General features: G+C 46.3%; 1 long non-coding RNA gene across 1 annotated transcript in view; it reads left to right on the top strand.

Annotated features, from left to right (window-relative positions):
* Window positions 1-12,329, top strand: part of LOC120989938 — a 90,763-nt gene that overhangs the window by 77,776 nt on the left and 658 nt on the right. The window lies entirely within an intron of this gene.

Genomic DNA, 12,329 nt, shown 5'->3' with positions numbered 1-12,329 from the left:
GCTCATTTTAGTGCTACAACTCCTTGTGCCTAACAACATCCAGCTAATTTATAACTCCTCCCCCACTAGTTACATAGACACTCCGCAATCCCTGCCCCTGTTGCTGCTTTGTCACTCCTGCATGGATATGGTGAGAAACAGAACAGAAGATAAGAGCAATAAAGGTGAAAGAAGTACATTAATGAATTCCAGATGCCTTCATAAATTATGCTGATACAAACTGGAAAACCCCTTTAAGGCACTTGGGGGTGCTCTCTAATGTAACCCTATGTGTCAGCTTTTTTTGTAAGAAGTAGTAGAATCTCCCCTATAATTTTATATATATAAGAAATATTACTAGAATCTGATGCAAACTACATTTAGAAATGTTAGTACTTTAATATTTTGACATTTCTCAGAAAAGTAAAAAGGTAGCAATATGTTCAGGTAATGTACAGCTATAACCACCTACTGAACATTTTCCTGTGAGGATGTATTAGAGATAATCTGTGTGCAAAGTACATATAATAGTCATTTAGAGTTGCTTTAAGTAATGCTGATGGGATAAAACTGTAACTCTAGAGTAGTGTCTGACATAAAGAAAACATAATACAGTACAAATCCGAGTCCCGTACTAGACCTCTTTATGTGAACATGGTCGTTCTACTGGGTAGAATAAGGAGCAGCACCTTTCTTGTTTAGTTTATTAAATTCATCTTCATCTTTATCTAGTAGGCACAATGGAGCTACTATAATGAATCAAGGAAATAGAGCAGGTTACTCTGGGCAGTATACAACACAATGGATATTGCATCTTCTATACTGGATGTGGATATTTTGGATTGTATCATTAAAGGGGTTGTCCACTTTTTTAATATTGATGACCTTTTTTTATTATAGATTGTCAATATCAGATCAATGGGGGTCTGATTCCCAGCACCCTCTCCTATCAGCTGTTTGAAGAGAAAACAGTGCTTGTATGAACGCTGCCTCCCCTTCATTGTTTACCTGCTCGCCGTTACAACTGCAGCTGTGAGGAGGTGTACTTACTAGGGATGAGCAAACCCATGGAAGTTCGGGTTTGCCGGGTTCGGCCAAACTTCAAGTCAAAGTTCGGGTTCGGGACCCGAACTTGACCCCAAACCCGGACCCCATTAAATTCAATGGGGACCCGAACTTCACTTTATCATTTTCCATTATAACATGGTTATAAAGGAAAATAGCATTCTTAAGACAGAATGCTAAATAAAATGGCCATTGAGAGAATAAAAATAATTAAAAAAACTCACCTCATCCACTTGATCGTGCAGCCAGTATCCTATTCTTTCTGCAGGACCTGCAAAAGGTCCTGCAGAACCTGCATTCAGCAGAACCTGCATTCAGCAGGACCTGCAATAATGTCACCACGCTCGGCGACGTCATCGCAGGTCCTTTTGCAGGTCCTGCAGAAAGAAGAAAGAAGAGGATACAGGCTGCGCAATCAAGTGGATGAGGTGATTTTTTAAAATTATTTTTAACCCCTCAATGTCCATTTTATTTAGCATTCTGTCTTAAGAATGCTATTATTTTCCATCATAACCATGTTATAATGGAAAATAATAAAAAACACCCAAACACCGAACCTGAACCCTAAATTCTGTGGAAAAGTATGGGTTCGGGTACCCGAACTTGCAAAGTTTGGTACAAACCCGAATTTTGCAGTTTGGGTTCGCTCAACCCTAGCACTTACATCTCATGCGTCCACTCACTTCAGTGGAATGGTTCCGTTTTATTCACCCATCTTTCAGTTGTAATTACACCTGCTCACCAGTGCAGTTGCGATGGCGAGCAGGTAAATAATGAAGAGAAGGCAGCGTTCGTACAAGCACTGCTTTCTCTTCAAACAGCTGATGGGGGAAGGGGGGGCGGGTGTCTTGAGGATAGGTCATCAATATTAAAAAAGCAGACAACCATGTTTCCCCAACGAAAGGTGTTGCTGTTTTCCATGTATTTTTCATAAAAGCATCTAAAACGTGAAGTTATTTTACTTACTAATTCATCATTTTTCTTTTTGCAGCACTTTTATTATGTTCAAAAAATACTTTGTACCTCATTTAGCAAAGCTGTATTAAAGATAAACTGCCTTGGTTGCCCATAACAACCAATCACATCACAGCTGTGATTGGTTGCTATGGGCAGCAAAGACAGTTTTACTTTTAGACAGTTTTGATAAATCTACCCCTCTGTTTCCATATAATGTAGGATATCATGTTGTATATATACTTAGGCTTATATGTAGTGCAAGTAGCAACATAGTGGAGTATAGAACCTGTAAAGCCTCATTCACACCTCAGTGTTTTGGTCAGTGATTTCCATCAGTAATTGTGAGCCAAAACCAGGATTGGAGCCTCCACAGACATAAGGTGTAAGGGAAAGATCTACGCCTTTTCTGTCTTTAGAGCCGCTCCTAGTTTTGGCTCAATATCACTGATGGAAACCACTGACCGAACACTGACGTGTGAATGAGGCATAAAAGTGGAAAGACAACGTTAAAAAAGTAAAATAATACCCAATAGAATTCCATAATTTGAGAGCGCATATTACCTAGATACAAGAGAAAGGATGGGCACAGATTCAGGTTTTTAGTGGCATTTCTCTGCACTTTTGTGGTATTATTGGTGTTTTCTTGTACCTGTAGTTTTTGATGCATTTTTGTGGTAAAAACACCAGCTCCAGGTGTTAGCTTAAAGTCTATGGGAAATATGAAATACAAACTTTTTTGCTACTTGCATTTTTGTTATTTAGGTGGTGTTTTTGGTCTCATTTTTATTATTTAGGTGGCTTTGATATCTCCTTTCTATAGGGGGTGAAAATGCCTGAAAAAAGTGGTTCACACAGTAACAAAAGAAAAAAAGTTACATTAAAAAGGCATAAAAACCGAATGCACTTTTGATAATAAAAAAAGAGGTTTCTGTAGCATTTTTAGGCAGTAAAAATGCTAATGCTAATTCATGTGTGTAGAGGTCCTTATATTTAGGAGTATTTAATTATCTTAACCCTGTTGTATGAGGAGGATAATAATACATTAAATTTTGAAAGGGTTTCTCCAGGACTTGAGAAAGATGGCTGATTTCTTCCTAAAACAGTCCCACACATGTCCACAGCTTGTGTATGGTATTATAGCTCAGTCACATTCACAATACCATTCACAACCCAAGGACAGGTGTGGGGTTATTTTTGGAATAAAGCAGCCATGTTTTCCTAAACGTGGACAACCCCTTTAAAAAAAATATCATCTAGACTTAGTGCTATTTTTTATTTAGATCCAATTTTTGAATGGAATTGTGCTGCTGTCTGGGTGAAGAAAATATGAACCTTAGAGGGTAATTAAATATTGATGACCTATCCTCATGATAGGTCACCAAAATCTGATTGGTGGGTTCTGACTCCCGTCACCCCCACCAATCAGCTGTTTGAATGGGCCACAGTGATTGGAGCGTTGCTGCATCTTCATAGCATACAAGGCACAACACTATACGTGTTATAATGATTTGGCATTGCAGCTACGTCTGATTGATCTGAATAGGACTAAGCCAATAGAGAGGCTGAGGGAGAGGCTGCAGTTCTTGTCTGAATGCTAAAGTTCTTTGCAACAACTGATCAGTGTGGACGTCAGGAGTGGATATTAAGGTGGTCATTTACTATCAGATATACACCAGTTTTGTGGTATATCCATCACAGATTGTAGTGCAAAGGTTATTTGCGCCACAATCTGCCACTTTTCCCCACTCACGCCAGGTCTAAAAAAGGGGGTGTTGAGTAGGCAAGGAAGGGGACGACCTGGCAGGCCCTTCTCCATTATCATATTCTACTCCTGTTTTAGGTATAGAAAATGGTCTACATTTAAGCCAGCAAGGAATCTGTCTTACCGGTGATGGATGTGCCGAAGTTATGTAGAGGCCGATGCCTCCTCATAACTTCGATGGATCCACTGCCAGCTCAGGGGTTACTAAGACCAGTGTCTAAAATGCTGGTCTTAATAAATGACCTCCTATGTCCCGAAAACTCTTTTAACATGCAACTATATTATGACTAGAGGAAACACAATATTTTGGAAAAAAGTAGTCAAAAATGTTTAATTTGTATTTATTACTTTATTACATTGTGTTTTTAATGTTTTTTTCTATTATTATTTTCAGGCCCTTCATTAAAACCCCAATCCCAAATCATTCAAGACTGCTTTTTCCACTGCTGTCATTCCAAAGTTATGAAAATTATTCTGAAAAGTGCTGGGGAATCCCCTGTACACTATGTTTGCCTTTTAAGCCCTTAGGTAGCTCTGTGAAACAGGAATAATCATGAGAATTTGAGCATAAAGACTACAATTTAACCAGTGCAATAATTATCTGCTTCCAGTTCATGATACTGCTGACCATAATTTGTGTGAGCAGTGATGAAAATTAAATGTGCTATATATCAACATAGTTGCTTACCCAAGATATAAATGGACTTTGTCTACTAAGTAAAGTGCAAATATACCTATTTACTGTGAGGATTGGAGACCTATCATTATACAAGATGTGGTTTGGAGAAATTTCATGATATACCTTAATTATTCTAAGCACTTCCTCTATAGACCAGCTATAGGAGTGTAGGAAACATACATTTCTAATTTCCAGCAAGCACAGTAAACAGGATACTAGGTATATTTACCCACCCACTTATATCACAATCCATACCACAAAACTGAGGAGTCTATATACGCATAAACAATCATACAGGTCCTGATTCTTTGCTGTATGAACACGGCCACATGTGAACATAGCCTAAATGTTAAGGCAAGTATTAGAGATGGGCAAATTAATTCTATAGAATCAAAATTTTGCTCAGAAGTTCTCCAAAATTCTGATTCTATAGAATCAGAATGCTAGGTGATTTCATTTGGAAGAATGTTTGAGGAAAAAGATAAAAAAAAGAAAAAAAGCCAGTTTTTATGGCAATTTGATCCTGGTTGAATTGAATTATGTCAGAATTGAATAGGATGCCCAATTTGGTCAAATCAGACCTGAATCAAATTTCTGGAAATTTGCTCATCACTAGTAAGGATCAATCATTATAAATCCTTGATTGACCCTGACTTGTCAAGATTAGAGTTGAGCGAACACCTGGATGTTTGGGTTCGAGAAGTTCGGCCGAACTTCCCGTAAATGTTCGGGTTCGGGATCCGAACCCGAACCGAACTTCGTCCCGAACCCGAACCCCATTGAAGTCAATGGGGACCCGAACTTTTGGGCACTAAAAAGGCTGTAAAACAGCCCAGGAAAGAGCTAGAGGGCTGCAAAAGGCAGCAACATGTAGGTAAATCCCCTGCAAACAAATGTGGATAGGGAAATGAATTAAAATGAAAATTAAAAAAATAAAAATGAACCAATATCAATTGGACAGAGAATCTGGCTTCACGTCAGCAGAGAATCAGTCTCTTCATGCCATAGCAAAGAATCTGGCTTCATGTCAGCAGAGAATCAGTCTCTTCATGCCATAGCAGAGAATCTGGCTTCATGTCAGCGCAGAATCAGTCTTCATGTCATAGCAGAGAATCAGGCTTCACGTCACCCACCATTGGAACAGGCCACTGTCACACATTTAGGCCCCGGCACCCAGACAGAGGAGAGCGGTCCCATAACAGAGAATCTGGCCTTATGTCAGCGCAGAATCTGTCTTCATGTCATAGCAGAGAATCAGGCTTCACGTCACCCACCACTGGAACAGGCAACTGTCACACATTTAGGCCCCGGCACCCAGGCAGAGGAGAGCGGTCCCGTAACAGAGAATCTGGCCTTATGTCAGCGCAGAATCTGTCTTCATGTCATAGCAGAGAATCAGGCTTCACGTCACCCACCACTGGAACAGGCCACTGTCACACATTTAGGCCCAGGCACCCAGGCAGAGGAGAGAGGTCCCGTAACAGAGAATCTGGCCTTATGTCAGCGCAGAATCTGTCTTCATGTCATAGCAGAGAATAAGGCTTCACGTCACCCACCACTGGAACAGGCACTGTCACATATTTAGGCCCAGGCACCCAGGCAGAGGAGAGAGGTCCCGTAACAGAGAATCTGGCCTTATGTCAGCGCAGAATCTGTCTTCATGTCATAGCAGAGAATCAGGCTTCACGTCACCCACCACTGGAACAGGCCACTGTCACACATTTAGGCCCAGGCACCCAGGCAGAGGAGAGAGGTCCCGTAACAGAGAATCTGGCCTTATGTCAGCGCAGAATCTGTCTTCATGTCATAGCAGAGAAACAGGCTTCACGTCACCCACCACTGGAACAGGCCACTGTCACACATTTAGGCCCCGGCACCCAGACAGAGGAGAGCGGTCCCGTAACAGAGAATCTGGCCTTATGTCAGCGCAGAATCTGTCTTCATGTCATAGCAGAGAATCAGGCTTCACGTCACCCACCACTGGAACAGGCCACTGTCACACATTTAGGCCCAGGCACCCAGGCAGAGGAGAGAGGTCCCGTAACAGAGAATCTGGCCTTATGTCAGCGCAGAATCTGTCTTCATGTCATAGCAGAGAATCAGGCTTCACGTCACCCACCACTGGAACAGGCACTGTCACATTTTTAGGCCCAGGCACCCAGGCAGAGGAGAGAGGTCCCGTAACAGAGAATCTGGCCTTATGTCAGCGCAGAATCTGTCTTCATGTCATAGCAGAGAATCAGGCTTCACGTCACCCACCACTGTAACAGGCCACTGCCACACATTTAGGCCCAGGCACCCAGGCAGAGGAGAGAGGTCCCGTAACAGAGAATCTGGCCTTATGTCAGCGCAGAATCTGTCTTCATGTCATAGCAGAGAATCAGGCTTCACGTCACCCACCACTGGAACAGGCCACTGTCACACATTTAGGCCCAGGCACCCAGGCAGAGGAGAGAGGTCCCGTAACAGAGAATCTGGCCTTATGTCAGCGCAGAATCTGTCTTCATGTCATAGCAGAGAAACAGGCTTCACGTCACCCACCACTGGAACAGGCCACTGTCACACATTTAGGCCCCGGCACCCAGACAGAGGAGAGCGGTCCCGTAACAGAGAATCTGGCCTTATGTCAGCGCAGAATCTGTCTTCATGTCATAGCAGAGAATCAGGCTTCACGTCACCCACCACTGGAACAGGCCACTGTCACACATTTAGGCCCAGGCACCCAGGCAGAGGAGAGAGGTCCCGTAACAGAGAATCTGGCCTTATGTCAGCGCAGAATCTGTCTTCATGTCATAGCAGAGAATCAGGCTTCACGTCACCCACCACTGGAACAGGCACTGTCACATATTTAGGCCCAGGCACCCAGGCAGAGGAGAGAGGTCCCGTAACAGAGAATCTGGCCTTATGTCAGCGCAGAATCTGTCTTCATGTCATAGCAGAGAATCAGGCTTCACGTCACCCACCACTGGAACAGGCCACTGTCACACATTTAGGCCCAGGCACCCAGGCAGAGGAGAGAGGTCCCGTAACAGAGAATCTGGCCTTATGTCAGCGCAGAATCTGTCTTCATGTCATAGCAGAGAAACAGGCTTCACGTCACCCACCACTGGAACAGGCCACTGTCACACATTTAGGCCCCGGCACCCAGACAGAGGAGAGCGGTCCCGTAACAGAGAATCTGGCCTTATGTCAGCGCAGAATCTGTATTCATGTCATAGCAGAGAATCAGGCTTCACGTCACCCACCACTGGAACAGGCCACTGTCACACATTTAGGCCCAGGCACCCAGGCAGAGGAGAGAGGTCCCGTAACAGAGAATCTGGCCTTATGTCAGCGCAGAATCTGTATTCATGTCATAGCAGAGAATCAGGCTTCACGTCACCCACCACTGGAACAGGTCACTGTCACACATTTAGGCCCAGGCACCCAGGCAGAGGAGAGAGGTCCCGTAACAGAGAATCTGGCCTTATGTCAGCGCAGAATCTGTATTCATGTCATAGCAGAGAATCAGGCTTCACGTCAGCCACCACTGGAACAGGCCACTGTCACACATTTAGGCCCAGGCACCCAGGCAGAGGAGAGCGGTCCCGTAACAGAGAATCTGGCCTTATGTCAGCGCAGAATCTGTATTCATGTCTTAAGCAGAGAATCAGGCTTCACGTCACCCACCACTGGAACAGGCCACTGTCACACATTTAGGCCCCGGCACCCAGACAGAGGAGAGGTTCATTCAACTTTGGGTTGCCCCGCAATATAATGGTAAAATGAAATTAAAAATAGTATTGAATGAGGAAGTGCCCTGGAGTAGAATAATATATTGTTAAGGGGAGGTAGTTAATATCTAATCTGCACAAGGGATGGACAGGTCCTGTGGGATCCATGCCTGGTTCATTTTTATGAACGTCAGCTTGTCCACATTGGCTGTAGACAGGCGGCTGCGTTTGTCTGTAATGACGCCCCCTGCCGTGCTGAATACACGTTCAGACAAAACGCTGGCCGCCGGGCAGGCCAGCACCTCCAAGGCATAAAAGGCTAGCTCTGGCCACATGGACAATTTGGAGACCCAGAAGTTGAATGGGGCCGAACCATCAGTCAGTACGTGGAGGGGTGTGCACAGGTACTGTTCCACCATGTTAGTGAAATGTTGCCTCCTGCTAACACGTTCCGTATCAGGTGGTGGTGCACTTAGCTGTGGCGTGTTGACAAAACTTTTCCACATCTCTGCCATGCTAACCCTGCCCTCAGAGGAGCTGGGCGTGACACAGCTGCGTTGGCGACCTCTTACTCCTCCTCTGCCTTTGGGCTTCCACTGGTTCCCCTGTGACATTTGGGAATGCTCTCAGTAGCGTGTCTACCAACGTGCGCTTGTACTCGCGCATCTTCCTATCACGCTCCAGTGTAGGAAGTAAGGTGGGCACATTGTCTTTGTACCGGGGATCCAGCAGGGTGGCAACACAGTAGTCCGCACACGTTAAAATGTGGGCAACTCTGCTGTCGTTGCGCAGGCACTGCAGCATGTAGTCGCTCATGTGTGCCAGACTGCCCAGAGGTAAGGACAAGCTGTCCTCTGTGGGAGGCGTATCGTCATCGTCCTGTGTTTCCCCCCAGCCACGCACCAGTGATGGGCCCGAGCTGCTTTGGGTGCCACCCCGCTGTGAACATGCTTCATCCTCATCCTCCTCCACCTCCTCCTCATCCTCGTCCTCCTCGTCCTCCAGTAGTGTGCCCTGTCTGGCCACATTTGTACCTGGCCTCTGGTGTTGCAAAAAACCTCCCTCTGAGTCACTTCAAAGAGACTGGCCTGAAAGTGCTAAAAATGACCCCTCTTCCTCCTCTTCCTCCTGGGCCACCTCCTCTTCCATCATCGCCCTAAGTGTTTTCTCAAGGAGACATAGAAGTGGTATTGTAACGCTGATAACGGCGTCATTGCCACTGGCCATGTTGGTGGAGTACTCGAAACAGCGCAACAGGGCACACAGTTCTCGCATGGAGGCCCAGTCATTGGTGGTGAAGTGGGTCTGATCCGCAGTGCGACTGACCCGTGCGTGCTGCAGCTGAAACTCCACTATGGCCTGCTGCTGCTCGCACAGTCTGTCCAGCATATGCAAGGTGGAGTTCCACCTGGTAGGCACGTCGCATATAAGGCGGTGAGCGGGAAGGCCGAAGTTACGCTGTAGTGCAGACAGGCGAGCAGCGGCAGGGTGTGAACGGAAGCGCGAACAGACGGCGAACAGACGGCCCGCACTTTATGCAGCAGCTCTAACATGTCGGGGTAGTTGCGAATGAACTTCTGCACCACCAAATTCAGCACATGCGCCAGGCAAGGGATGTGCGTCAAACCGGCTAGTCCCAGAGCTGCAACGAGATTTCGCCCATTATCGCACACCACCAGGCCGGGCTTGAGGCTCACCGGCAGCAACCACTCGTCGGTCTGTTGTTCTATACCCCGCCACAACTCCTGTGCGGTGTGGGGCCTGCCCCCCAAACATATGAGTTTCAGAATGGCCTGCTGACGTTTACCCCGTGCTGTGCTGAAGTTGGTGGTGAAGGTGTGTGGCTGACTGGATGAGCAGGTGGAAGAAGAGGAGGAGGAAGCTGAGTAGGAGGAGGAGGAGACAGGAGGCAAAGAATGTTGCCCTGCGATCCTTGGCGGCGGAAGGACGTGCGCCAAATAGCTCTCCGCCTGGGGCCCAGCCGCCACTACATTTACCCAGTGTGCAGTTAGGGAGATATAGCGTCCCTGGCCGTGCTTACTGGTCCACGTATCTGTGGTTAGGTGGACCTTGCCACAGATGGCGTTGCGCAGTGCACACTTGATTTTATCGGACACTTGTTTGTGCAGGAAAGGCACGGCTCTCTTGGAGAAGTAGTGGCGGCTGGGAAAAACATACTGTGGGACAGCAAGTGACATGAGCTGTTTGAAGCTGTGTGTGTCCACCAGCCTAAATGACAGCATTTCATAGGCCAGTAGTTTAGAAATGCTGGCATTCAGGGCCAGGGATCGAGGGTGGCTAGGTGAGAATTTACGCTTTCTCTCAAATGTTTGTGAGATGGAGAGCTGAACGCTGCCGTGTGACATGGTTGAGATGCTTGGTGACGCAGGTGTTGGTGTTGGTGGTACATCCCATGTTTGCTGGGCGGCAGGTGCCAACGTTCCTCCAGAGGCGGAGGAAGAGGCCGAGGCGGCGGCAGCAGCAGCAGAAGAGGCCGAGGCGGCAGCAGCAGAAGAGGTAGCAGGGGGAGCCTGAGTGACTTCCTTGTTTTTAAGGTGTTTACTCCACTGCAGTTCATGCTTTGCATGCAGGTGCCTGGTCATGCAGGTTGTGCTAAGGTTCAGAACGTTAATGCCTCGCTTCAGGCTCTGATGGCACAGCGTGCAAACCACTCGAGTCTTGTCGTCAGCACATTGTTTGAAGAAGTGCCATGCCAGGGAACTCCTTGAAGCTGCCTTTGGGGTGCTCGGTCCCAGATGGCGGCGGTCAGTAGCAGGCGGAGTCTCTTGGCGGCGGGTGTTCTGATTTTGCCCACTGCTCCCTCTTTTGCTACGCTGTTGGCTCGGTCTCACCACTGCCTCTTCCTCCGAACTGTGAAAGTCAGTGGCACGACCTTCATTCCATGTGGGGTCTAGGACCTCATCGTCCCCTGCATCGTCTTCCACCCAGTCTTGATCCCTGACCTCCTGTTCAGTCTGCACACTGCAGAAAGACGCAGCAGTTGGCACCTGTGTTTCGTCATCATCAGAGACGTGCTGAGGTGGTATTCCCATGTCCTCATCATCAGGAAAAATAAGTGGTTGTGCGTTAGTGCATTCTATCTCTTCCACCCCTGGGGAAGGGCTAGGTGGATGCCCTTGGGAAACCCTGGCAGCAGAGTCTTCAAACAGCATAAGAGACTGCTGCATAACTTGAGGCTCAGACAGTTTCCCTGATATGCATGGGGGTGATGTGACAGACCGATGGGCTTGGTTTTCATGCGCCATCTGTGCGCTTTCTGCAGAAGACTGGGTGGGAGATAATGTGAACGTGCTGGATCCACTGTCGGCCACCCAATTGACTAATGCCTGTACCTGCTCAGGCCTTACCATCCTTAGAACGGCATTGGGCCCCACCAAATATCGCTGTAAATTCTGCTGGCTACTGGGACCTGAGGTAGTTGGTTCACTAGGACGTGTGGCTGTGGCAGAACGGCCACGTCCTCTCCCAGCACCAGAGGGTCCACTAACACCACCACGACCATGTCCACGTCCGCGTCCCTTATTAGATGTTTTCCTCATTGTTCCCGTTCACCACAATTTTGAGAATGGCAAATTTGGGAATGCTTTTTCAACCCAGAACAAAAAATCTGCTTTTACGGTCACTACAAATAACTTGACCAGCTAAAACTGTGCAGATTTGGTTGAATAGAGATGTGAGACCTGTTTTTTTTTTGCGCTGTGTGACAGTTATAGGTTTAATCACAGAATGACACTTCTATCAGCACGCTAGCGTGTGTCTTAGGTTTTTCTGAATGACACTATCAATACCTTCAATGTAAGATTTTCTTTTTGGGATAGATTTCAAGTAGGCCTCAAATACCACAAACTAGTTATTTTGAGAATGGCAAATTTGGGAATGCTTTTTCAACCCAGAACAAAAAGTCTGCTTTTACGGTCACTACAAATAACTTGACCAGCTAAAACTGTGCAGATTTGGTTGAATAGAGATGTGAGACCTGTTTTTTTTTGCGCTGTGTGACAGTTATAGGTTTAATCACAGAATGACACTTCTATCAGCACGCTAGCGTGTGTCTTAGGTTTTTCTGAATGACACTATCAATACCTTCAATGTAAGATTTTCTTTTTGGGATAGATTTCAAGTAGGCCTCAAATACCACAAACTAGTTATTTTC

This window comes from Bufo bufo, chromosome 2, assembly GCF_905171765.1.
Source record: "Bufo bufo chromosome 2, aBufBuf1.1, whole genome shotgun sequence".
NCBI classification, from domain to species: domain Eukaryota; kingdom Metazoa; phylum Chordata; class Amphibia; order Anura; family Bufonidae; genus Bufo; species Bufo bufo.
Note: the sequence above shows the minus strand (reverse complement) of the source record. Positions and strands in the feature narration are given on the sequence as shown.